This window comes from Hordeum vulgare, chromosome 1H (assembly GCF_904849725.1).
Source record: "Hordeum vulgare subsp. vulgare chromosome 1H, MorexV3_pseudomolecules_assembly, whole genome shotgun sequence".
NCBI classification, from domain to species: Eukaryota; Viridiplantae; Streptophyta; class Magnoliopsida; order Poales; family Poaceae; genus Hordeum; species Hordeum vulgare.
In genome coordinates this window covers 309,494,835-309,518,964 of record NC_058518.1, presented here as the reverse complement: position 1 = coordinate 309,518,964, position 24,130 = coordinate 309,494,835, and positions in this window count along the sequence as shown.

Here is a 24,130-nt window from a genome sequence, read left to right as displayed (position 1 = left end):
AATGATTATATCTATAGGCATCACGTCCAAAACAAGTAGACCGATACTTTCTGCATCTACTACTATTACTCCACATGTCGACCGCTATCCAGCATGCATCTAGTGTATTAAGTCCAGAAGAACAGAGTAACGCCTTAAGCAAGATGACATGATGTAGATGGACAATCTCATATCTACGACAGAGCCCACCTTGTTACCCTTGATGGCAACTACTCAATGTGTGCCTTGCTGCCCCTACTGTCACTGGGAAAGGTCACCACACGGTAAGAACCCAAAACCAAGCACTTCTCGCATTGCAAGAATCATAGATCTAGTTGGCCAAACAAAACCCAAGACTCGGAGAGACTTACAAGGATATCAAATCATGAATATAAGAAATCAGCAAAGACTCAAATATATATCATAGATAATCTGATCACAAATCCACAATTCATCGGATCTCGACAAACACACTGCCAAAGAAGATTACATCGGATAGATCTCCATGAAGATCATGGAGAACTTTGTATTGAAGATCCAAGAGAGAGAAGAAGCCATCTAGCTACTAACTACAGACCCGTAGGTCTAAAGTGAACTACTCACGAGTCATTGGAGGGGCGATGATGATGATGAAGAAGCCCTCCAACTCCAAAGTCCCCTCCGGCAGGGCACCGGGAAGGGTCTCCAGATGAGATCTCGCGGAAACGGAAGCTTGCGGCGGCGGAAAAGTATTTTCGTGGATCCCCTGGTTTTTTGCTATTTTTTAGGGAATATATAGGCCAAAGATCTAGGTCAGGGGGGCGCCAGGGAGGCCACAAGCCTGCCCACCGCCGCCTCCCCCTGGTGGCGGAGTGGGGGCTTGTGGGCTCCCTATAGCCCTCCTGGCTTGGCCCATATGCCCCCCTAATCTTCTTCCGTTTGGGAAAAATCATTTTGGGGATTTTATTCCGTTTGGACTCCGTTCCAAAATCAGATCTGAAAAGAGCCAAAACACAGAAAAAACAGGAACTGACACTTGGCACTGAATTAATAAGTTAGTCCCAAAAAAGATATAAAAGGTACATAAAACATCCAAAGATGACAAGATAACAACATGAAACCATCAAAAATTATAGATACGTTTGAGACGTATCAGTATGGCAAGAAGCCAAAATTGTCGTTTCTTAAAGTTTGGGGCTGTGGTGCTTATGTCAAAAAGCTTCAACCTAAAAAGCTGGAACCGAAAGCGGAAAAGTGCGTCTTCATAGGTTACCCAAAAGAGATTGTTGGGTATACCTTCTATCTCAAATCCGAGGGCAAAGTGTTTGACCCTAAGAACGAAGCTTTTCTTGAGAAAGAGTTTCTCTCAAAAGAATTGATTGGGAGGAAGATAGAACTTGATGAGGTTGCGGAACCTCTACTTCAACAAGATGGTGGCGCAGGGCAGAAAGAAATTTCTGTCGAGGCAACATCAGTTGAAGAGGAAGCTAATGATGGTGATTGTCGGCGTTCTCGGAATGGGGGTACCCAAACCTGCCTGCCTGTGGCCCAGGGCTGGCCCACTTCATCAAGCAAGCACAATCTATCACAGCACCACTGAAGGCAAGGTCCTCGCGAGGGGCCGAGCCTCGCGAGGAGAAACAACATCAAGACCCGCAGGGGGCCTCATCGGACCCCTCCGGAGCGGCATATATTCCAAGGCAAGGCCCGGCCTCGAGAGTCAAGGATGACGCAGGGGAAGGACAGGCGAGCAACAGACAGGAGGGTGGAGCAGTTTCCCCTAGAGTGCAAAGGGGGCAAGGACGTATCGGGGTTCCCAAGGCATCTTCGAAAGGTTTCCTTTCGGTGCAACAAGGCCATCACCGCCCGCCAGCAGGACAGACGTCATCCCTAGACCTGTCCCTGCAGCGTTGGCAACCACTTTGCAGGCGAAGACCACCTTTGGGAAGGGGAGCATGTTCCCCCGCCCCTTCAAATTGGCCGTTGTGAGATCCCTTTCCGCTGAAACGACAAGGGAAGAGGACCGGGGATGCCACTATATATAGAGGGTAGGTTACTTCATAGGGGAGGTTTCGATTCATTAATTCACTCACGGTACCACACAAAGGCCATCCAGCCTCCGGAGGCCCCCGAACACTGTACTAGTTCATCCACCAACCTCCACGAGAGGCATTCCACCAAAGCAGGAGTAGGGTATTAAGGCTCCCATCGGCCCGAACCTGGGTAAACTGCCGTGTTTCGTGTCTTCCTCACCATAGAGTGGGTTCTTTGTCATCTCCGACGAGTAGCGAGTTGGGTGAGGCGAGCCTGCGAGAGATCTTCGTACACGCCCCTGAGTTCGAATCTTTAGGGTTTTGCAGAGCCCGAAATCCGACATTTGGCGCGCCAGGTAGGGGGCGTGTCAAGGTTTCCTCCAAGCTCCGCCTTCTCCAAGCTTCGCCGCTCCGATGGCTAATGCTCGCCGGGCTTGCGTCGAGCGCCGTGCCACCCGCATTGCTCACACGGCGCCCACGGGCCCCGCCAGAGCGCACCGGTCACCATCGCCCGTGGTGAACGCCGCCACGGGCCCCGACGCTCAAGAACAACAAGGTTCCTCCCAGACGGCTACCGAGCAGCCCGACGGCCGCACCGCCACTCCGTCGCTCGTCCGGGCTTCCGGGTCGGCCTCGCGCGCCCGATCGGAGATGACGCATGGCCGACGCGCGCTTGCCATGGACGCCGTGCTGCTCCGCTACCGGCCCGCCCCTGACCGCCACAAAGACTGGCTCCAGCGCGTCGAGGAGCTCATCGCCGCTGTCCGTGACCCCGTGACGCTCTCCTGCTCGTTTCGACCTCAACCATCCCTAACGAACGACGCGAACCCAGGGCGAGGCCAAGAGATGAAGCAAGTTGTTGGGTGGTTCCTCGGCCATGCGCCGACGTGCACGCGCTCCCGGCGCTGCAAATCCCGCGTCGCGAGCATGCCCCACTCAAAGGAGACCCATTGGAGCAACACGACCAGGTTTGCCCCCAAGCGCGCTCCACCCGTCGGGCCGGTAGGGTGCCTCGCCATTGCCTCTGAGCTCTACCCAAATGCATGACCCTACAAGTTCAAGCCCGACCTACCCCCTCGCTACGACGACACCGTGGACCCGGCCGAGTGCTTGCAACTCTACACGCTGAGTATTAGGGCGACAGGAGGGGGCGACAAGGTCATGGCGTGCTGGTTCCCCATGGTGCTCAAGGGCGGCGTGCTCTCTTGGCTCCTCAACATCCCAAGGGAGTCCATCACCTCCTGGGAACGAACGCTTCATCGCCAACTTCCAGGGCACCCGCGACCACGCTCCCACCATGAACGACCTGCGGTGCATCAAGCAGCAGGAGGGGGAAACTCTGCACAAGTTCATACAACACTTCACGGCCATGCGCCTCAAGATCCCCAAGGCATCGGACGAGGACGTCATCTTAGCCTTCTCCAACAGTCACCCACCTCAAGATGAAGGAGGAGCTCGCCATGAGTGATGAAATGAGCACTGCACTGGAGATGTTCAACCTGGCAAACAAGTGCATTGGGGCCGAAGAAGGTCGCCTGTCACTCCTCGGGCCTCAGGCAGCGGAACCAGAAGAGAAGAAGACCAAGGCCAAGGAGATAAAGTGCAAGGCTCCTGCGGTGCTTGCAGCCGAGCCTGAGGAAAAGTACGGCCGAGGGGGAGAGCGTCCGTCAAGAGGGGGGCCAACGTGCATCTTCCATGGCACCAACGGCCATGATACCTCCAAGTGCCAAGAGTTCCGACTGGTCCGTGCCAAACACTCCACCAGGCGCCCTGGACGGGGAGACAGAGGCCCCGCGCCTGGTGGTGGCCGTAGTGGAGGCCACTGGGATGACCGGGAGCCGCGTCAGGGGTGGCGTGAACAGCCTCATGAAGACCGTTGGCGCGGCCAGCCTCAGGAGGACCACTAGCGCGACCAGGCTCGGGACGACCACTGGTGTGACGACTCTCAGGAGGGGCAATGACGCGGTCAGCCTCGTGAGGCTGGTCTGCCTCCGCCACCCAGAAGGAGGGATGAAGACATGCAAAATGATGGGGCTGGGGGATTCCAAGAGGTGAGGGCGGTGGACTCCATCCTGGGCGGCGCCCAGACCTCGGCCTCGAACCGCGCCTTCAAGCAGTTCTTCCGAGAGGTGAATGCCGCTCTCCCAAAGCCTGAAGCGATGCGCCCCCTCAGCTGGTCCCAGACCACCATCACCTTCGACCCAAGCGATCAACTCAGGTGCTCGTTCATGGCCGGCAAGCTCCCCATGATGTGCACCCGACCATCAGCAACGTCCTTGTCACCAAGACCCTTATCGAAAGTGGAGCAGGGCTCAACGTCCTCTCGGTCGAGACCTTTGAGACACTCCAGCTGCCGTATGAACAACTCATGCCGACCAAGCCCTTCTCAGAAGTCACAGAGGGGTCCACTGTGCCCATCGGCCAGGTGCGTCTGCCAGTCACCTTCACCGAGCGCAAGAACTACCACACTGAGATCATCGTCTTCGACGTCACACACATCCACTTGTCATACAACGCGCTCCTTGGGTACCTGGCTCTCGCCAAGTTCATGGCGGTGACCCATCATGGCTACAACGTCCTCAAGATGCCAGGGAGCGGCAGCGTCATCACCATCGCCTACGAGGAGAAGGATGCCGTTTGTACACTCGAGCGTGCCTACCGCACCGCGGCGGCGGAACACTCGGACGATGAAGAAGACGAGCCACCTCGCGAGGACCCACACAAGAAGAAGAAGTAGCTCCTCCCCATGGAGCACCTTAGGACTTCAGGCTGCGTGCCCGGGGACAGGGTCATGCCTCCCATTGCATAGGAAGGCGCGCTCGATGCCCCCCTTGGGTCAGGACTGGGGCTCCCACCGGGGAGGTTCCCCACCTAACCAGTGAGGCGAGGGTGGCGCTCGAGCACAACCTGAGGGCGCGCTCTGGCACACGTCCGCCCAGCTCTTGTGAGTCCATCATCAGAGCGATCCAAGAACTTCGAGAGGCCCAGGCCATGCGAGGCAGGGACTGCCCATCATCAACAAACACAGTCGCCGTCGCCGACACGGTCGATCGGCCCCGCATCTGCATCAACGCGCTCACAATCGAAAGAGCCACGACTCAATGCCCTTTCTGGCCCGCGCAAACTAACCATTAGTGGGTGTGCCCTTGCGCTCGCACCCTCATGCCCTTTGGGCTGGGGAATGCGTCCGCCACCTACCGGCGACTCCAGCAGGCCATGCTCATGCCTTGACTGCTGGGGCGTGGTGGGGAAGAGGAGGAGATGCTCGGCCCAAGCGAAAGTCCCGGGCCTCGGGAGACGGCGGACCCGTGAGGGTTGCGATCGTGGAAGTAGGAGATCGTGTGACAACGGTGCCCTCGGTGCTATAACGACATGGCCGCGAGGTGACTTTTTGTTGGTTATTGCCTGGTAAATTTTTGGCTCACTCCGTCCGATGGCGCCCACAGGGCCATGTGGCCTCCAGGAGTTCAGGGCACTCCCCAACCGCCACTTTCGTTTAAGCATCCTTAAGTTGTTTCGGTCGCATCCACTTTCAACCCTACGTTCTACCTTGCTTGCATCTTTGGGTTGTCACCCCCCCGCTTGGGGGATCCGGTCGAAGCTTATCCTTGCAGGCCTCCTGAGGCAGCAAACACCCTGCCTCACTTCTGAAGAAGAAGAAGTCATCAGGGTTTACCAATAACCCAAAATGAATCAGGCTCCTATGCCTCGGGGGTAGGGACACTCGCCGTGCCAAAGCGTCCTTGCGACCTCCCATATACACCCAACCGTGACACTCTCACGTAATAACGAGCTGAGGCTGTATACCCCCCCCCCCCCCCCCCCCCCCCCGAGGACGCGGAGGGGTCCCTCCCACGCCTAGTGGCAGCCCTACGCTCCGCGCTGGGGAGAAGACTCAAAAGGAATCAGGTGCCTATGCCTCGGGGGTAGGGACACTCGCAAGGCCAAAGCATCCTCGCGACCTACCAGATATACCCCCACCATGACACTCTCACGTAATAATGAGCTGAGGCTGTATACCCCCCCTGAGGACGCAGAGGGGTTCCTCTCACGCCTAGTGGGAGCCCTACGCTCCGCCCTGGGGAGAAGATGAAGGCAATCAACTCAGTCCGCCAATGACTATGCCCGTAGCTGGCAAGGAAATCAACTCAGTCCACCAATGACTATGCCCACAGCTGGACAGGAAATCAACACAGTCCACCAATGACCATGCCGACATCTGGCCAAGAAGTAAACCAGTCCACCTACGACTACGCCCATCCCCAGTGCGCGGGACACACAACTAGAGGTACGAAGTCGCTCGTACGTCAAGGGGGACCCCTGAGCATCGCGACTCAGGGGCCTAACTGCGCCCGTAGCCCCTTTCATCTTGGGCGGCCCAGGCGGTCCAACAACGGCGGAGGTACGCACGGGGCTGATGTCCGTTATGCTACTGCACAAAAGACCTTCCGGTGGCGCCAGAAATGGGCACGTTGACGGCACCAGGAATCCTTCTGCGTTGGTATTCCCTCAAAGCGGAGATGATGACGTAGCACAGCGGAGGTAAGTATTTCCCTCAGTTTGAGAACCAACGTATCAATCCGGCGGAGGAGTATCTCAAGATCCCGCACAAACACAAAAACTTGCACCCAATGCTATGAAGGGGTTGTCAATCCCTTATAGATTGTTTGCCAAGTGAGAACTGAAAGCAACAAAGTAACAAAGCAAAGTAAAAGTGGAGTTGTAAACGATGGATGTGTATAGACCCGGGGGCCATAGTGTTTACTAGTGGCTTCTCTCATGAAAGCAAGTAGACGGTGGGTGAACAAATTACTGTCGATCAATTGATAGAACTGTGCAGAGTCGTGAAGATATCTATGCAATGATTATTTCTATATGCATCACGTCTGAAACAAGTAGACCGATACTTTCTGCATCTACTACTATTACTCGACACGTCGACCGCTATCCAACATGCATCTAGTGTATTAAGTCCATAAGAACAGAGTAACGCCTTAAGCAAGATGACATGATGTAGAGGGATAATCTCAAACCAATGATAAAACCCCCATCTTTGTACCCTTGATGGCAACTGCTTGATGTGTGCCTTGCTGTCCCTACTGTCACTGGGAAAGGTCACCACATGGCAGAACCCAAAACCAAGCACTTCTCCCATTGCAAGAATCATAGATCTAGTTGGCCAAACAAAACCCAAGACTCGGAGAGACTTACAAGGATATCAAATCATGCATATAAGAAATCAGCAAAGACTCAAATATATATCATAGATAATCTGATCACAAGTCCACAATTCATCGGATCTCGACAAACACACCGCCAAAGAAGATTACATTGGATAGATCTCCATGAAGATCATGGAGAATTTTGTATTGAAGATCCAAGAGAGAGAAGAAGCCATCTAGCTACTAACTACGAACCCGTAGGTCTGAAGTGAACTACTCACGAGTCATTGGAGGGGCGATGATGATGATGAACAAGCCCTCCAACTCCAAAGTCCCCTCCGACAGGGCGCCGGGAAGGCTCTCCAGATGAGATCTCGCAGAAACGGAAGCTTGCGGCGGCGGAAAAGTATTTTCGAGGCTCCCTGATTTTTTGCGGAATATTTGGGAATTTATAGGCCAAAGACCTAGGTCAGGGGGAAGCCAGGGAGGCCACAAGCCTGCCCACCGCCGCCTCCCCCTGGTGGCGGAGTGGGGGCTTGTGGGCTCCCTGGAGACCACCTGGTTTGGCCCAAAAGCCCCCTGGTCTTCTTCCATTCGGGAAAAAATCATTTCAGGGTTTTTCTTCCGTTTGTACCCCGTTCCAAAATCAGATCTGAAAAGAGTCAAAAACACGGAAAAAAAATGAACTGGCACTTGGCACTGAATTAATAAGTTAGTCCCAAAAAGATATTAAAAGATACATAAAACAACCAAAGAAGACAAGATAACAACGTCAAACCATCAAAAATTATAGATACGTTTGAGACGTATCAAGCATCCCCAAGCTTAACTCCTGCTCGTCCTCTAGTAGGGAAGTGGTAAGAGTGAATTTTTGATACTTTCATGCTACCTAGCATAGGTGTCCTTTGTAATTCCTCTTATGTGACGTGAATGTTCAGATCCATTAGATTCAAAACAATAGTTTTCTATTGACGTGGAAATAATAATAAGTCAAGCAAACTAGCAAAGTAATCATGAACTTTCAAAATAACAAGGCCAAAATAAAGCTATCCCTACAAAAGCATATAGTCTGGCTATGCTCTATCATCATTGCACAACGAATTTAAATCATGCACAACCCTGGTATTGGCAAAGTAATTGTTTCACACCTTTACTTTCTCAAGCATTGTCAACTCTCACGCAATACATGAGCGTGAGCCATGGTTATATCACTATAGATGGTGCGGAATGTGGTGGAGGTTGCATGACAAAAAGGAGAAGATAGTCACATCAACTACGCATATCAATGAGCTGTGGAGATGCTCATCAATAGATATCAATGTGAATGAGTAGGGATTTCCATACAAATGATGCACTAGAGCTACAAGTATGTGAAAGCTCTTAAAGTAAACTAATGGGTGTGCATCCAACTTGCTTGCTCACGAAGACCTAAGGCAATTTTGAGGAAGCCCATCATTGGAATATACAAGCCAAGTTATATAATGAAAATTTCCCACTAGCTATATGGTGGTGAAAAAACGAGAGACTCTCAATCATGAAGATCATGGTGCTTAATATGCACAAGTGTGGAAAAAGTGGTAGCATTGTCCCTTCTCTCTTTTTGTCTCATTTTTTATTTTTTATATTGGTGGGCTCTTTGGCCTCTTTTTTTATGGGCTTCTTTGGCCTCTTTTATTTCCTCACATGGGACAATGCGCCAATAATGATGATCATCACACTTTCAACTCAAAACTTAGAGCAACTATGACTCTATATGGAATGCCTTCGGTAGTGTACCGTGGTAATGATCTAGCATGGCATAGACATCAATGGAAACATCATGCTAGCTATCTTACAATCATGCAAAGGCAAAGTAGACGTGGTGGACATGTCATGTTGGTAGTTGCATGGCAATATATCTCGGAATGACTTTTGGAAAAGCCATAGTAGGTAGGTATGGTGGCTGTTTTGAGGGAGGCTAATGGTGGGTTTTGTGCACCGGCGAAAGTTGCACGGCACTAAGAAGATAGTGATGGTGGAAGGTGAAAGTGCATCTAAACCATGGACTCAACATTAGTCATGAAGAACTCATATACTTGTTGCAAAAGTTTTATTAGTAATCGAAACAAAGCATTCAACGCATACTCCTAGGGGAAGGGTTGGTAGGTATAAACCATCGCACGATCCCGACGGCCACACAAAGGATGACAATCAATAGACTAATCATGCTCAGATTTCATCACATAGCGGTTCACCGTACGTGCATGCTACGGGAATCACTAACTTCAACACAAGTATTTCTAGATCCACAACACCTTACTAGCATGACTTTAATATTACCATAACCACAACTCAAAACTAATTGAGATGAATCAAACTTCTCTAACTATTCAATGGACATGAAGGTGGAAGTTTTCGTATCCCTTTGGATAACTACCCCTTTTGAGACTACTTTCAAAGCATAGATCAACTACCAAGCCACGCACCGTTGCGCTCTAAAAGATATAAGTGAAGCACATAGAGCAAAAGTATCTAGCTCAAAAGATATAAGTGAAGCACATGTGAGCTGAATTGTCTACCAAAGGATATAAGTGAAGCTCGACAAAATCACGGTGTGTGCATGTCTCTCTATCTAGGTGTGCAGCAAGGATGATTGTGACACAACAAAAAATAAAATACTCCTACGATACAAGACACTGCAAGCAAAAACACATAGCATGTGGTGAATAAAAACATAGCCCCAAGTAACGTTACCGATGGATTGAAGACGAGAGAGGGGATGCCTTCCTGGGGCATCCCCAAGCCTAGGCTTTTACAACATCCTTGAATCTCTTGGGGTGCCTTGGGCATCCCCAAGCTTGAGCTCTTGCCACTCTTTATCTCTTTGTCCATAAGAACTTCACGCAAAACTTGAAAACTTCACAACACGAAACTTAAACAGAAACTCGTGATAACATTAGTACAAGAAAGAAAACCACCACTTCCTTAGGTACTGTAGCAAACTTAAATTCTACTTGTGCTCATGTTGGGTTACTGTACTTTCAATCTTCCATGGCTAATACCCCCTGATACTATCCATAGTTTCATCAAAATAAGCAACCAACACAACAAAAACGGAATCCGTTAACAGCAGACCAGTCTGTAGCAATCTGTATGTTTCGTATACCTCCGGTACTTAAAATATTCTGAACAATTACGACAGTCTTAAGAATTTGCGCAGCAATCAGCAGCAAAAAGAATCAACTCAAAATCTCTTACATAAAGAAAAATGAAAATTCTTTTCGTGAGCAGAAAGTTTCTGTCTTTTCGAGCATGACCAAACGATCATCCTCAAGACTAATCATAACGGTTTTGCTTGGCACAAACGCAAAAACAAACACAAAAAACACAATCATAACAGAATTATGAAAGTGTGTAAAACACAAAACAGAAAGAAAAAGGATAGATTCGTTGGGTTGCCTCCCAACAAGCGCTTTTGTTTAACGCCCTTAGCTAGGCGAAAGTGATGGAATCACGTATAGTCATCTTTGGTACTCAAACCATAGGTAGCCCTCATCATAGATTCATAAGGTAATCTTATTTTATTTCTAGGAAAGTGATCCATGCCCTTCTTTAAAGGAAATTGAAATCTAATATTCCCTTCCTTCATATCGATGATACACCAATAGTCCTTAGGAAAGGTCTACCAAGAATAATGGGACATGAAGGATTGCAACCTATGTCAAGTACAATGAAGTCCACGGGTACATAGTTCTTATTTGCAACAATAAGAACATCATCTATCCTCCCCATGGGATTCTTGACAGTAGAGTCCACAAGATGCAAATTAAGAGAACACTCTTCAATCTCATGAAAACCAAGAATATCACATAAAGACTTTGGAATCGCGGAAACACTAGCACCCAAATCACACAAAGCATTGCACTCATAGTTTTTGATCTTGATTTTGATAGTAGGTTCCCACTCATCATGAAGTTTTCTAGGTATAGAGACTTCTAGTTCGAGCTTCTCTTCAAGAGATTTCATCATAGCATCTACGATATGCGCGGTAAAGGCTTTGCTTTGGCTATAAGCATGTGGAGAGTTTGCAATGGATTGCATCAAAGAAATGCATTCAAACAAGGAGCAATTATCATAATTGAATTCCTTGAAATCCAAAGTGGGAGTTTCATTACTACCCAAAATTTTGACTTCTTCTACTCCACTCTCCACACCTTTATCATCAAGATAGGTGGACTCCGAATCATCTGGGCGTTTTTCAACCAAAGTGGATTCATATCCAGCCCCTCCATAAGTAGGTTTGTGATGCGAAAACAAAGATTCAAGAGGAGACACAACAAGCACTTTAAGATCTTCGTGATTTGCATCACTAGAACACACCCTTTTAAACCATTCATGTCTAGCACGAATTTGGGCGGTTCTTTCTTTGCTCTCATTCATGGAGATACGCATAGCTTTCAAAGTTTCATCCAAGTTGATCTTGGGAGGAGCGCATCTAACTTTCAAAGCATCAATATCACAAGACATCCTATCAACGCTCTTAGCCAAATCGTCTATTTTGAGTAGTTTTTCCTCTATGGACGCATTGAAAATCTTTTGAGAGTTGATGAACTCTTTGATATTACTCTCTAGATCAGAGGGTAATTTGTTGTGATTTCCATAAGTGTTGCCGTAGGAATTTCCATAATTTTTAGAGGAGTTACTAGGAAAAGGCCTAGGAACATAGTTTCCTCTAAAAGCATTGTTGTTGCCAAAATTGTTCCTACCAACAAAATTCACGTCCAAACTAGCGTTGCTACTCTCAATCAAAGAAGATAGTGGCATGTCATTAGGATCTACGGTAGCGTTTCTACTAGCAACCAAATTCATCAACTCGTCCATCTTAGCACTAAGCGAGTTAATCTCTTCTATAGCGTGCACCTTTTTGCTAGCAGGCGACCTTTCAGTGTGCCACTGAGAGTAGTTAGTCATGATGTTGTCTAGGAGTTTTGTAGCGTCTCCTAACGTGATTTCCATGAACGTTCCACCTGAGGCGGAGTCCAAGATATTGCGAGAAGAAAAATTCAAGCCAACGTAAAAGATTTGTATAATCATCCACAAACTCAAGCCATGAGCAGGACAATTTCTAATCATAAGCTTCATCCTCTCCCAAGATTGTGCAACGTGTTCATGATCAAGTTGCTTGAAATTCATGATATTATTACGTAAGGAGATGATCTTAGACGGCGGAAAATACTTGGATAAGTAAGCATCTTTGCACCTATGCCAAGAATCGATACTATTTTTAGGCAAAGAAGAAAACCAAGTTTTTGCGCGATCTCGCAACGAGAAAGGAAAACGTTTCAACTTAATCACGTCATTATCCACATCTCTTTTCTGTTGCATATCACAAAGCTCAATGAAGGTATTGATATGGGATGTGACATCTTCACTAGGAAGGCCAGAGAATTGCTCTTTCATAACAAGATTCAGCAAAGTTGCGTTGATTTCATACGATTCCGCACTAGTGGCAGGAGCAATCGGAGTACTAATAAAATCATTATTATTAGTGCTCGCGAAGTCACAAAGCTTGGTGTTTTCAGACATGATGTCTTCAACAAACAAACAAGCACACAAGCAAGCAAGAAACCGGCAAAGGAAAACGACAAGGGCAAGAGAAAACGGCGAAAGAGAAAGGCGAATGAAAATGGCAAATGTGAAGTGGGGGAGAGGAAAACGAGAGGCAACTGGCAACAAAAGTAAATGCAAGAGAAGAGTTTGTGAGACCTACTTGGATAGATCTTGATTTCTCCTCCTCGGAAACGACGACAGAAATGCTTCTGATGTCCGTTATGCTACTGCACAAAAGACCATCCGGTGGCGCCAGAAATGGGCACGTTGACGGCACCAGGAATCCTTCTGCGTTGGTATTCCCTCGAAGCAGAGAGGATGATGTAGCACAGCAGAGGTAAGTATTTCCCTCAGTTTGAGAACCAATGTATCAATCCGGCGGAGGAGTATCTCAAGATCCTGCACAAACACAAAAACTTGCACCCAACGCTATGAAGGGGTTGTCAGTCCCTTATAGATTGTTTGCCAAGTGACAACTGAAAGCAACAAAGTAACAAAGCAAAGTAAAAGCGGAGTTGTAAACGATGGATGTGAATAGACCCGGGGGCCGTAGTGTTTACTAGTGGCTTCTCTCATGAAAGCAAGTAGACGGTGGGTGAACAAATTACTGTCGAGCAATTGATAGAACTGTGCACAGTCGTGACGATATCTATGCAACGATTATTTCTATAGGCATCACGTCCGAAACAAGTAGACCGATACTTTCTGCATCTACTACTATTACTCCACACGTCGACCGCTATCCAGCATGCATCTAGTGTATTAAGTCCATAAGAACAGAGTAACGCCTTAAGCAAGATGACATGATGTAGAGGGATAATCTCAAACCAATGATAAAAAGCCCATCTTTTTATTCTTGATGGCAACTGCTTGATGTGTGCCTTGCTGCCCCTACTGTCACTGGGAAAGGTCACCACATGGCAGAACCCAAAATCAAGAACTTCTCCCATTGCAAGAATCATAGATCTAGTTGGCCAAACAAAACCCAAGACTCGGAGAGACTTACAAGGATATCAAATCATGCATATAAGAAATCAGCAAAGGCTCAAATATATATCATAGATAATCTGATCACAAGTCCACAATTCATCGGATCTCGACAAACACACCGCCAAAGAAGATTACATCGGATAGATCTCCATGAAGATCATGGAGAACATTGTATTGAAGATCCAAGAGAGAGAAGAAGCCATCTAGCTACTAACTACGGACCCGTAGGTCTGAAGTGAACTACTCACGAGTCATTGGAGGGGCGATGATGATGATGAAGAAGCCCTCCAACTCCAAAGTCCCCTCCGACAGGGCGCCAGGAAGGGTCTCCAGATGAGATCTCACGGAAACAGAAGCTTGCGGCGGCGGAAAAGTATTTTCGAGGCTCCCCTAATTTTTTGTGGAATATTTGGGAATTTATAGGCCAAAGACCTAGGTCAGGGGCGGCCTAGGAGGCCACAGGCCTGCCCACCGTCGCCTACCCCTGGTGGCGGAGTGGGGGCTTGTGGGCTCCCTGGAGCCCACGTGGATTGGCCCAAAAGCCCCCTGGTCTTCTTCCGTTCGGGAAAAAATCATTTCGGGGTTTTTTCTTCCGTTTGGACCCCGTTCCAAAATCAGATATGAAAAGAGTCAAAAACACGGAAAAAACAGGAACTGGCACTTGGCACTGAATTAATAAGTTATTCCCAAAAAGATATAAAAAGATACATAAAACAACCAAAGAAGACAAGATAACAGCGTGAAACCATAAAAAATTATAGATACGTTTGAGACGTATCAGGGGAGGGCCTTGCCGACACATAGCCTAGTGTGCTCAACAAGTCACTTGAAATCTCTTAGGGAGAACGCTGGAGTCGCTCGTACGTCAAGGGGGACTCCTGAGCATCGCGACTCAGGAGCCTAAAATGCGCCCGTAGCCCCTTCCCTCTTGGGCCGCCCAGGCGGTCCAACGGCGGCAGAGGTACACGCGGGGCTGGCCCTACCGATGCAGAGTGCCGAAGGAGTCCATGAGTCTCAAATCGTCAGCTTCTTAGGAGGTACATTGGAGTCACTCGTACTTCAAGGGGGAACCCTGAGCATCGCAACTCAAGGGCCTAACTGTGCTCGTAGCCCCTTCCCCCTTTGGGCCGTCCTGGTATCTGGTCGGTCCAATCGCGATGGAGGTAGGCGCAGGGCAGGCCCTGTCGACGCAGAGTGCTGAAGGTGTTCTGAAGTTTCAAAATCCTCGTCGCGTTCCCCTCTTGAAGGATGCTCGCACGTCAAGGGGGACTCCTGATCATTGCAACTCAGGGGCCTAACTGTGCTTGTAGCCCCTTCCCCCTTTGGGCCGTCCTGGTATCCGGTCGGTCCAATCACGGCGGAGGTACGCGCGGGGCGGGCCGTGTCGACGTAGAGTATCACAACAAACAGGAAGGAAACGAGCCGAAGAGAACATTCAAGCAGTCTGCTAGTTATTACAAGCCTTAACGAGTTCTTGAAAACGCAAATGAGTTTGACGCATCCACGAGGCACGATGTGCATTGCAGGGAAAAAACAGGGGGGAGGAATCAGGAGGAACTACCGTCGCCGGACGCTCCATCTTCAGGGGGCTTGTCGTTGGCGTCAATAGCGTCACCTTCCCCACCGTCGGCTTCAGCGGCGTCCGGAGATGGGGGGACAGCGACGCGGGCGAACCTCTTCACCAAAGCCTCCACGGGGCTCTTCACCGCCTCTACAGTGTTGTCGCGGGCCTCAGTAGGGACTGACATGATCACGGAGCCAAAGTCAAACCCCGGCTCACGAAGATGAAGGTGGCACCCACTGTCCAAGATCTTGTCCACCTGGATGATGGCGTCCTCCAACGCCACGGCAAGCTCCGCCGCAAGCACGGCGAAGCCGCCCTCCAGGGTGGCCAGAGGCTCGTCGAACCAGTGCCGACAGAGGGTGTGGAGCGCCGTGCGAAGCCTGAGCTCAACGTTAGGGAAGCCGACCAGCTCCGGGGCCTTCTCCTTCTCGGCCGCGGCAAGGGCTTCCCCCTTGGCATCGAGTAGGGTCTTCTTCGAGGCGATCTCCTTCTCCCGCTCGTCCAAGCACACCTGCTTCACACCCAGGCAAGTTTCCTCCTTGGAAAACTCTCCTTCCCGAGCGGTGAGCTTGGTCTTGCGGGCCTCGAGTTCTTCCTCCTACAGGCGAAGCTTGGCTTGTTCCTCTTGGAAGGCCTTCAGGCGAGCCTTCGCCTCTTCGGAGTGTTTGGTAGCCACGGCGACCCCATTCACTGCCTCCTCGCACACGGTGCGAGCGGATTCAGCTTCCTTCATCGCCTTCTCACGCGTGTCACAAGCGGATTTGGCTTCCTCCAGCACCTCCTCACGCGCAGCGTGAGCGGCCTTGGCCTCCTTCTCGCCCTCTGCCATCACGACCGCGACCTTGCCCAGGGCAGTGAAGGCCTGGTTCAGGACACCCTGGATGTATACCGGAGTCCTCTGGGCCTCCCCCTGAGGAGCCTCTAGTGCTGTCGCGAGAGGTGTCGACAGGTGCTACCTCTTGAGCTTGCGTTGGTTTTTCCCTTGAAGAGGAAAGGGTGATGGAACACAGTAGCAGTAAGTATTTCCCTCAGTTTGAGAACCAAGGTATCAATCCAGTAGGAGTATCAAGATGAGGCACCAATGTACGTGCACAAAAACAAACAAACTTGCACCCAACGCTATAAAGGGGTTGTCAATCCATTCACGATTATTTGCAAGGTGAGATCTGAAGGTGAAAAGTGCAACAAAGTAATTTTGGGAACTGAAAATAGGATGTGAAGTAGAACCGGGGGCCATAGTGTTCACTAGGGGCTTCTCTCATGATAGCAAGTATTACGGTGGGTGAACGAATTACTGTCGAGCAATTGATAGAATCGTGCAAAGTCATGATGATATCTAAGGCAATGATCATACATATAGGCATCACGTCCGAGACAAGTAGACCGATACTTTCTGCATCTACTACTATTACTCCACACATCGGCCGCTATCCAGCATGCATCTAGTGTATTGAGTTCATAACAAACAGAGTAACGCCTTAAGCAAGATGACATGATGTAGAGGGATAGATTCATGCAATAGATATAAACCCCATCTTTTTACCGTTGATGGCAACAACACGATGCATGCCTCGCTACCCCTTCTGTCACTGGGTGAGGACACCGCATGGTATGAACCCAAAACCAAGCACTTCGCCCATTGCAAGAATTATAGATCAAGTTGGCCAAACAAAACCCACAACTCGAAGAGAATTGCAAGGATACGAAATCATGCATATAAGAGATCAGAGGAGACTCAAATAATATTCATAGATAATGTGATCATAAATCCACAATTCATTGGATCTCGACAAACACACCGCAAAAGAAGGTTACATCAGATAGATCTCCATGAAGATCATGGAGAACTTTGTATTGAAGATCCAAGAGAGAGAAGAAGCCATCTAGCTACTAGCTATGGACCCGAAGGTCTGTGGTGAACTACTCACGCATCATCGGAGAGGCAATGGTGTTGATGAATAAGCCCTCCGTGTCCGAATCCCCCTTCGGCAGGGCACCAGAACGGTCCCCAGATGGGATCTTGCGGAGACAGAAGCTTGCGGCGGCGGAAAAGTATATTCGTGGCTCCCTCTGGTGGTTCTGGATTTTTAGGGAATTTATAGGCGAAAGAAGTAGGGCAAAGGAGCCACATGGGGCCCACAAGCCTCCTAGGCGCCCCCAGGCCGCGGCTAGGTGGCTTGTGACCTCCCCCGAGTCCTTTGCCTTGGTTCTCAAGTTCCCTGCGTATCTTCTGTTATGGAAAAAATCTCTCCGCAAGTTTTATTCCGTTTGGACTCCGTTTAATATTCTTCTTTGAAAAAGGTCAAAAACACGGAAAAAACAGAAACTGGCACTTGGCACTGAGTTAATAGGTTAGTCCCAAAAAAGATATAAAATAGCATAATCATGCATACAAAACATCCAAAGTTGACAACATAATAGCATGGAACGAACACAAATTATAGATACGTTGGAGACGTATCAAGCATCCCCAAGCTTAACTCCTGCTCATCCTCGAGTAGGAAAGTGATAAAGACCAAATTTTTGATGTGGAATGCTACCTAACATATTTGTCCGTTGTAACTTCTTTTTTGTGGCATGAATGTTCAGATCCGTAAGATTCAAAACAATAGTTTACTATTGATATGAAAACAATAATGTTTCAAGCATACTAGCAAAGTGATCATGAACTTTTGAAATAACAAGGCCAAAGAAAGTTATCCCTACAAAATCATATAGTCTGGCTATGCTCCATCATCCCCACACAACGAATTTAAATCATGCACAACCCCGGTCTTGGCCAAGTAATTGTTTTTGCACTCTTACTTTCTCAAACTTTTTCAACTCTCACACAATACATGAGCGTGAGCCATGGACATAACACTATAGGTGGAATAGAGTGTGGTGGAGGTTGTGAGGCAAAAAGGAGGAGATGGTCACATTGACTCGGGATATCATCCATCTTAGCACTCAAAGAGTTAATTTCTGCTATAGCATGCACTTTTTTACTAGTAGGTGACCTTTCAGTGTGCCATTGAGAATAGTTTGTCATGATATTATCTAGGAGTTTTGTGGCCTCTCCTAGTGTGATTTCCATGAAAGTTCCACCTGAGGCGGAATCCAAGATATTTCTAGAAGCAAAATTCAAACCAACATAGAAGATTTGTATAATCATCCAAAGACTCAGGCCATGAGCGGGACAATTTCTAATCATCAATTTCATTCTCTCCCAAGATTGTGCAACATGTTCATGATCTAGTTGCTTGAAATTCATGATATCATTACGGAGAGAGATAATCTTAGCCGGCGGAAAATACTTGGAAATATAAGCATCTTTACACTTGTTCCAAGAATCAATACTATTTTTGGGTAAAGATGAAAACCAAGTTTTTGCTCGACCTCGTAATGAGAACGGAAATAGCTTCAATTTAATCATATCATTATCCACATCTTTCTTCTTTTGCATATCACATAACTCAATGAAGGTATTGAGATGGGATGCGGCATCTTCACTAGGAAGGCCGGAAAATTGCTCTTTCATAACAAGATTCAGCAATGCAGCATTGATTTCATAAGATTCCGCACTAGTGGTGGGAGCAATCGGAGTACTAATAAAATCATTATTAGTATTCGAGAAGTCACACAATTTGGTGTTTTCAGTCATGGTGACTTAGCAAGCAGACAAGCAAACAGAAAGCAAGCGAAAGAAAAGGGTGAACGAAAAAGGCAAATATTTTTGTAAATTTTGTTTTTTCAGAAGTGGGGGATGATACGCCTCCGTCGTATCTACTTTTCCGAACTCTTTTGCCCTTGTTTTGGACTCTAATTTGCATGATTTGAATGGAACTAACCCGAACTAACGCTGTTTTCAACATAACTGCCATGGTGTTGTTTTTGCGCAGAAATAAAAGTTCTCGGAATGACCTGAAAATTTACAAAGAATTTTTGTGGAATTTATGAAAAATACTGGCGCAAGAATCAGCGGAGGAAGTGGAGCCGTGAGCCCACAAGCTCACCACGCGCGGCCCCCCTTGGTCGTGCATGGTAGGCTTGTGGGGCCCACAACGCTCCACCGCCTCAAAATCCAGCTCTCTTTAGTCCGTGTCACCCGGAAAAAATCAAGGAGCAGAGTTCATCGTGTTTTACGATACGGAGGCGCCGCCACCTCCCATTCTTCATCTGGAGGGAAGATCTGGAGTCCGTTTTGGGCTCCGGAGAGGGGAAATCGTCGCCATCATCATCATCAACCTTCCTTCATCGCCAATTCCATGATGCTCTTCACCGTTCGTGAGTAATCTCATCGTAGGCTTGCTGGACGGTGATGGGTTGGATGAGATCTATCATGTAATCGAGTTAGTTTTGACGGGGATTGATCCCTAGTATCCACTATGTTCTTAGATTGATGTGTTCTGAGATTGATGTTGCTACTACTTTGCCATGCTTAATGCTTGTTACTAGTGCCGGAGTGCCATGATTTCAGATCTGAACCTATTATGTTCTCACCAATATATGTGTGTTCTTGATCATATCTTGCAAGTTGTAGTCACCTACTATGTGTTATAACCCGGCAACCCCTGAGTGACAACAACCGGAACCACTCCCGGAGATGACCATAGTATGAGGAGTTCATGTATTCACCAAGTGTTAATGCGTTGGTCCGGTTCTTTATTAAAAGGAGAACCTTAATATCCCATAGTTTCCATTAGGAACCCGCTGCCACGGGAGGGATGGATAATAGATTTCATGCAAGTTCTTTTCCCTAAGCACGTATGACTACATACAAAATACATGCCTACATTAGATTGACGAACTGGAGCTAGTTACTTATCTCTCCGTGTTATAACTGTTACATGATGAATAGCATCCGGCATAATCATCCATCACCGATCCAATGCCTACGAGTCTTTTTCTACTGGTCCTTGCTATGTTACTTTGCCTCTACTGCTCTCACTACTACTGCTGTTACTTTGCTGCTACTGGTTACTATTGCTACTGCTGCTATCACCCTACTTTGCTACAGATACTTTGCTGCAGATACTAAATCTTTCAGGTGTGGTTGAATTGACAACTCAACTCCTAATACTTGAGAATATTCTTTGGCTTCCCCTTGAGTCGAATCAATAAATTTGGGTTGAATACTGTACCCTCCAAAACTGTTGCGATCCCCTATACTTGTGGGTTATCAAGACCTTTTTCTAGCGCCGTTGCCGGGGAAGCACAACTGTATTTTCTGAGTCACTTGGGATTTACGTCTGCTGGTCACTATGAAGAATCTGAGAGATCCAAGAACTAAAGTCTTGCCCTCAACTACGAGGACAGGTAAGGAAATCAGCAGGATACTTCGTTTTACCACACAAGACTTCAACATCCCTAACAATTCCCACAGGGCAGATAGTATCCCTATTGGCAAGCTGAATAGTGACATCAATGGGTTCTATCTCAACAAGTGCAATCTCAGCTTTGATTTCATCATATAAGGATTGAGGTATTGCACTAACACTAGCACCCACGTCACATAAGCCATGATAACAATGATCTCCTATCTGAATAGAAACCACATGCATGCCAACAACATGCCTATGTTTGTCTCTAGCATGAGGTTTAGCAATTCTAGCAGCATCTTCACAGAAGTGAATATTATGTCCCTCAACTTCTTCAGACAGAAGATCTTTGATAATAGCAATGCTAGGTTCAACTCTAATTTCTCAGGGGGTGTAGGTGTTCTAATATAGCCTCTACGTATCACAGTTGAAGCTTTAGAATGATCCTTTATCCTAACAGGGAAAGGTGGTTTCTCAATGTAAGCACTGGGAACAACAGGATCATTATAGGCAATGACTTTCTCTTCAACTTGAGTGGGTTTAACTACATTCACTTCTAAAGGAGGATGATATTTAAACCACTTCTCTTTGGGGAGATCAATATGAGTAGCAAAGGATTCACACAATGAAGCTACTATCTCAGAGTCAAGTCCATACTTAGCGCTTAAGTCACTAAAGGTATTTGTCTCAACACAAGATTTAACGCAATTAAACGTGAAATTCATACCTGACTCCTTACCTTCTTCAATCTCCCAATCTTCAGAGTTGTGTTTAATTCTCTCTAATAAATTCCATTTGAAGTCAATATCTCTCTTCGTAAAAGAACCGGTACAAGAAGTGTCAAGCATGGTGCTATCATCATGAGAAAGCCGAGCATAGAAGTTCCGAATGATAATTTCTCTCGAGAGCTCATGATTGGGGCATGAATATAGCATTGATTTAAGCCTCCCCCCCAGCTTGAGCGAAGCTTTCTCTGTCACGAGGCCAAAAATTGTAAATATAATTTCGATCACAATGTACTAAATGCATAGGATAAAACTTTTGATAAATTCTAATTTCAACCGATTGTAGTCCCATGATCCAATATCAAAACATAGCCTATACCATGTCAACACCTGATCCTTTAAAGATAAAGGAAATACCTTCTTCTTGACCTCATCCTCGGGCACACATGCAAGCTTAAATAAACCACAAACTTCATCTACATAGATAAGATGCAAGTCGGGATGTGATGTTCCATCTCCTGTAAAAGGATTACCCAGCAGTTTCTGAAGCATACCTGAAGGAAATTCAAAGCAAATATTTTCAGTAGGTGCAGCACGTTGAGGAGCAACTCTTTGTTCTTCCGTTCGGGGTGAAGATACCCCGAACAAGCCCCTCAAAGATTAGTATCCATAGTAACAAGTGACAATAAATTTCAGCACACTATATGAATGTTTCTTTACGAAGTTCCACTTACCAAAGGCGCTTCACTCCCCGGCAATGGCGCCAGAAAAGAGTCTTGATGACCCACAAGTATAGGGGATCAATCGTAGTCCTTTCGATAAGTAAGAGTGTAGAACCCAACGAGGAGCAGAAGGATCTGACAAGGGGTTTTCAGCAAGGTAATATCTGCAAGCACTGAAATTATGGGTAACAAGTAATTGTGTGGTGAGATGATTCGTAGGAAGCAACAAGTAACAAAAGTAGCAACGGTGTAGCAAAGTGGCCCAATCCCTTTTGTAGAAAGGGACAAGCCTTGACAAAGTCTTATAGGAGGAAAAACGCTCCCGAGGACACACGGAAATTTCTGTCATGCTAGTTTCATCATGTTCATATGATTCACATTCGTTACTTTGATAGTTTGATATGTGGGTGGACCGGCGCTGGGGTACTGCCCTTACTTGGACAAGCATCCCACTTACGATTAACCCCTCTCGCAAGCATCCGCAACTACGAAAGAAGAATTAAGACAAAGTCTAACCATAGCATTAAACTAGTGGATCCAAATCAACCCCTTACGAAGCAACGCATAAACTAGGGTTTAAGCTTCTGTCACTCTAGCAACCCATCATCTACTTACCACTTCCCAATGCCTTCCTCTAGGCCCAAATAATGGTGAAGTGTTATGTAGTCAACGTTTACATAACACCATTAGAGGAAAAACAACATACAACACATCAAAATAGCGAACGAATACCAAATTCACATGACTACAATTAGCATGACTTATCCCATGTCCTCAGGAACAAAAGTAACTACTCACAAAGCATAATCATATTCATGACCAGAGGGGTAATGAGTTGCTTCAAGGATCTGAACATAAACTCTTCCACCAAATAATCCAACTAGCATCAACTACAAAGAGTAATCAACATTACTAGCAACCTTACAAGTACCAGTCGGAGTCGCGAGACGGAGATTGGTTACAAGTGATGAACTAGGGTTTGGATATGATATGGTGCTAATGAAGATGTTGATGGTGATGAGTCCCCTCCGATGAGAGGATTGTTGGCGATGACGATGGCGATGATATCCCCCTCCGGGAGGGAAATTTCCCCGGCAGGATCGTCCTAACGGAGCTCTAGATTGGTTCTTCTCAAGTTCCGCCTCGTGGCGGCGGCAAACCCTCGAAAAAGCTCCTCCTTGATTTTTTTCTCGACGAAACCCTCCATATAGCAAAAGAGGGGAGCAAGTGGGCCAGTGGGCTGACCACAAGCCCTCATGGCGCGGCCTGGGGGGGCGGGGGTGGCCGCGCCGTGCAGGCTTGTGGGCACCCCCTGGTGCCCCTCTGGCACTTCTTTGGCCTAGTATTTTTGATAAATCGGGAAAAAAATTCCTCGTTGATTTTTACGGTGTTTGGAGTTGCGCAGAATAGGTATCTCAACTTTGCTCCACTTTTAGGCCAGAATTCCCGTTGTCGGTATTCTCCCTCTTCATGTAAACATTGCATAATAAGAGAGAAAAGGCATAAGAATTGTACCGTGAAGTGAAATAACAGCGAAAGAAGCGATAAATATCAACATGAAAACATGATGCAAAATGGACGTATCACGTAGTCCCCAGGATATGGTCTACTACTTCTTTGAAAAATATTTCCCTGCCCATAAGAAGCAAGCTGCCTTGCAGGAAATATACAACTTTACGCAAGTTGAAGAAGAGAGTCTCCCACAAGCTTGGGGGAGGCTTATCCAGCTACTGAATGCTTTGCCTGATCACCCTCTTGAGAAGAATGAAATACATGATATCTTCTATAATGGACTTACCGATGCTTCTAGAGACCACCTAGATAGTTGTGCTGGTTGTGTTTTTAGGGAACGAACCGTAGAACAAGCTGAGATAATATGTTGTGCAATGAGAGTGCTTGGACTATTCCCGAACCACCTCCTAAGCCAACTCCGATGAAAAGAGGTATTCTATTCCTCAGTCCCAAAGATATGCAAGAAGCTAAGAAATCTATGAAATAGAAAGGCATTAAATCTGAAGATGTCAAAAATCTACCACCTATCGAAGAGATCCATGGTCTTGATAACCCGATACAGGTAGTAGAAGTAA